The sequence below is a fragment of the Scyliorhinus torazame genome, chromosome 5 (genome assembly GCF_047496885.1).
Source record: "Scyliorhinus torazame isolate Kashiwa2021f chromosome 5, sScyTor2.1, whole genome shotgun sequence".
Taxonomy (NCBI): domain Eukaryota; kingdom Metazoa; phylum Chordata; class Chondrichthyes; order Carcharhiniformes; family Scyliorhinidae; genus Scyliorhinus; species Scyliorhinus torazame.
The window spans coordinates 2,383,084-2,387,704 of record NC_092711.1 but is presented as its reverse complement, the minus strand read 5'-3'; positions in this window follow the sequence as shown (position 1 = coordinate 2,387,704).

The following is a 4,621-nucleotide window of genomic DNA, read 5'->3' as shown; positions in this document are numbered from 1 at the left end:
AGGGGGGAGGGGGGGCGGGGGGGAGGGGGGCGGGGGGAGGGGGGCGGGGGGGAGGGGGGCGGGGGGGGAGGGGGGGAGGGGGGAGGGGGGTGGGGGGGGGGCGGGGGGGCGGGGGGAGGGGGGGGGGGCGGGGGGGCGGGGGGAGGGGGAGGGGGGCGGGGGGCGGGGGGAGGGGGAGGGGGGCGGGAGGAGTTGGGCGGGGTGAGGGGGTGGGGCGAGGGGACGGGGTGAGGGGGGGCGGGGTGAGGGGGGGCGGGGTGAGGGGGGGCGGGTGAGGGGGGCGGGGTGAGGGGGGCGGGGTGAGGGGGGCGGGGTGAGGGGGGCGGGGTGAGGGGGGCGGGGTGAGGGGGGCGGGGTGAGGGGGCGGGGCGAGGGTGTGTCACTCCCTCAGTACTGACCCTCTGACAGTGCGGCGCTGCCTCAGTACTGACTCTCTGACAGTGAGGCGCTACCTCAGTACTGACCCTCTGACAGTGCAGCACTCCCTCAGTACTGACCTCTGACAGTGCAGAGCTCGCTCAGTACTGACCCTCTGACAGTGCGGCGCTCCCTCAGTACTGACCCTCTGACAGTGCAGCACTCCCTCAGTACTGACCCTCTGACAGTGCGGCACTCCCTCAGTACTGACCCTCTGACAGTGCGGCACTCCCTCAGTAGTGACCCTCTGACAGTGCGGCACTCCCTCAGTACTGACCCTCTGACAGTGCGGCGCTGCCTCAGTACTGACTCTCTGACAGTGAGGCGCTCCCTCAGTACTGACCCCTCTGACAGTGCAGCACTCCCTCAGTACTGACCCTCTGACAGTGCAGAGCTCGCTCAGTACTGACCCTCTGACAGTGAGGCACTCCCTCAGTACTGACCCTCTGACAGTGAGGCACTCCCTCAGTACTGACCCTCTGACAGTGCGGCACTCCCTCAGTACTGACCCTCTGACAGTGCGGCACTCCCTCAGTAGTGACCCTCTGACAGTGCGGCACTCCCTCAGTACTGACCCTCTGACAGTGAGGCGCTCCCTCAGTACTGACCCTCTGACTGTGCAGCACTCCCTCAGTACTGACCCTCTGACAGTGCAGCACTCCCTCAGTACTGACCCTCTGACAGTGCAGAGCTCGCTCAGTACTGACCCTCTGACAGTGAGGCACTCCCTCAGTACTGACCCTCTGACAGTGCGGCACTCCCTCAGTACTGACCCTCTGACTGTGCAGCACTCCCTCAGTACTGACCCTCTGACAGTGCGGCGCTCCCTCAGTACTGACCCTCTGACAGTGCGGCACTCCCTCAGTACTGACCCTCTGACAGTGCGGCACTCCTCAGTACTGACCTCTGACACCTCTGACAGTGCGCCACTCCCTCGGTACTGACCCTCTGACAGTGCGGCACTCCCTCAGTACTGACCCTCTGACAGTGCAGCACTCCCTCAGTACTGACCCTCTGACAGTGCAGAGCTCGCTCAGTACTGACCCTCTGACAGTGAGGCACTCCCTCAGTACTGACCCTCTGACAGTGCGGCACTCCCTCAGTACTGACCCTCTGACTGTGCAGCACTCCCTCAGTACTGACCCTCTGACAGTGCGGCGCTCCCTCAGTACTGACCCTCTGACAGTGCGGCACTCCCTCAGTACTGACCCTCTGACAGTGCGGCACTCCCTCAGTACTGACCCTCTGACAGTGCGCCACTCCCTCGGTACTGACCCTCTGACAGTGCGGCACTCCCTCAGTACTGACCCTCTGACAGTGCGGCACTCGCTCAGTACTGACCCTCTGACAGTGCGGCACTCCCTCAGTACTGACCCTCTGACAGTGCGGCACTCCCTCAGTACTGACCCTCTGACAGTGCAGAGCTCCCTCAGTACTGACCCTCTGACAGTGCGGCACTCCTCAGTACTGACCCTCTGACAGTGCGGCACTCCCTCAGTACTGACCCTCTGACAGTGCGGCACTCCCTCAGTACTGACCCTCTGACAGTGCGGCACTCCCTCAGTACTGACCCTCTGACAGTGCGGCACTCCCTCAGTACCGACCCTCTCACAGTGCGGCACTCCCTCAGTACTGACCCTCTGACAGTGCGGCACTCCCTCAGTACTGACCCTCTGACAGTGCAGCACTCCCTCAGTACTGACCCTCTGACAGTGCGGCACTCCCCTCAGTACTGACCCTCTGACAGTGCGGCACTCCCTCAGTACTGACCCTCTGACAGTGCGGCACTCCCTCAGTACTGACCCTCTGACAGTGCGGCACTCCCTCACTACTGACCCTCTGACAGTGCTGCACACTCCCTCAGTACTGACCCTCTGACAGTGCGGCACTCTCTCAGTACTGACCCTCTGACAGTGCGGCACTCCCTCAGTACTGACCCTCTGACAGTGCAGCACTCCCTCAGTACTGACCCTCTGACAGTGCAGCACTCCCTCAGTACTGACCCTCTGACAGTGCGGCACTCCCTCAGTACTGACCCTCTGACAGTGCGGCACTCCCTCAGTACTGACCCTCTTGACAGTGCGCACTCCCTCAGTACTGACCCTCTGACAGTGCGGCACTCCCTCACTACTGACCCTCTGACAGTGCTGCATCCCTCAGTACTGACCCTCTGACAGTGCCGGCACTCTCTCAGTACTGACCCTCTGACAGTGCGGCACTCCCTCAGTACTGACCCTCTGACAGTGCAGCACTCCCTCAGTACTGACCCTCTGACAGTGCAGCACTCCCTCAGTACTGACCCTCTGACAGTGCGGCACTCCCTCAGTACTGACCCTCTGACCAGTGCGGCACTCCCTCAGTACTGACCCTCTGACAGTGCGGCACTCCCTCAGTACTGACCCTCTGACAGTGCGGCACTCCCTCACTACTGACCCTCTGACAGTGCTGCACTCCCTCAGTACTGACCCTCTGACAGTGCGGCACTCTCTCAGTACTGACCCTCTGACAGTGCGGCACTCCCTCAGTACTGACCCTCTGACAGTGCAGCACTCACCTCAGTACTGACCCTCTGACAGTGCAGCACTCCCTCAGTACTGACCCTCTGACAGTGCGGCACTCCCTCAGTACTGACCCTCTGACAGTGCGGCACTCCCTCAGTACTGACCCCTGACAGTGCGGCACTCCCTCAGTACTGACCCTCTGACAGTGCGGCACTCCCTCACTACTGACCCTCTGACAGTGCTGCACTCCCTCAGTACTGACCCTCTGACAGTGCGGCACTCTCTCAGTACTGACCCTCTGACAGTGCGGCACTCCCTCAGTACTGACCCTCTGACAGTGCAGCACTCCCTCAGTACTGACCCTCTGACAGTGCAGCACTCCCTCAGTACTGACCCTCTGACTGTGCGGCTGGACGTTGCGACTCGGATTGTCAGAAGTGTTTGGCAAGGCATTACATGAGGACGGATTAACAAACTGAGGCTCATGAAATACTGCAGTCGTTGGCGAATTGGATGAAGAAGAATTGAAGGATTAAAAAGATCAGGTTGTGGGAAGCAGATATCTTCCCCACTGCGGTATGTGAGATAGTGGCCTTTTTTGCTGTACGTAATAACGACTTAGATCGCAGAATGCTGCCTACCATTCATGTATTTGTTGATAATAGCAAACAGTGAGGACGATCACAGTGGTCTGTGACAGGACACGGACAGAATGGGCAGACTGGCGGCGGATGGAGTTTGATGCCGTGATGTGTGAGGCGATACATTTTGCCCCTGGAGGAGGTGGTGGGTGAGCCGCCATCTTGAACCCGCTGCGGCCCCCGCGTGGGGTAGGTACGCCCACCGTGCTGTCAGGGAGGGAGTTCCCGGGATGCTGACCCAGCCACAGTGAAGGAACGGCCGATATATTCCCCAGTCGGGATGGGGAGTGACTCGGAGGGGACCCTCCAGGTGGTGGTGGTGGGGGGGGGGGGGGGGGGGGGGGGGGGGGGTCTGCTGCCCCCCCCCCTCGTCCTTCTAGACGGTAACGGCCGTGGTTTCGGGAGGTGCTGTCGAAGGAGCCTCGGCGAGTTCCCGCGGGGCGTCTTGTAGACGGTGCGCACGGCTGCGTCGGGGGGGGGGGGGGTGAATGTCGGTGGTCAGCGTGTCGATCGAGCGGGGCTGCTTTGTCCTGGATGGTGTTGAGCTTCTCGAGTGTGGTTGGGAGCCGCGCTCATCCAGGCAAGTGGAGAGTCTCCCATCGCACTCCTGACTTGTGTCCTTGTAGATGGCAGAGAGTCAGGAGGTGAGTTGCTCTCCGCAGGATTCCCAGCCTCTGACCTGCTCTGGGAGCCGCAGTGTTTATATGGCTGGGTCCAGTTCAGTTTCTGATCGATGATAACCCCCAGGATGTGGGGGATTCAGCGACGGTAACGCCATCGAACGTCAAGGGGGCGGTGGTTAGATTCGCTCTTGTAGGAGATGGTCATTGCCGGGCACTTGTGTGGGGTGAATGTAACTTGCCCCTTGTCAGCCCCGAGCCTGGATATTGTCCAGGTCTTGCTGCATTGGGACAGGGACGGCTTCATTATCTGGGGAGTCGCGAATGGAGCTGAGTTTTCCCCTGATTCCCAATGACTCCCGTTTAGCTCGGGCTCCTTGATGCCAGACTCGATGAAATGCTGCCTTGATGTCGAGGGCAGTCACTCTCGCCTCCCCTCTGG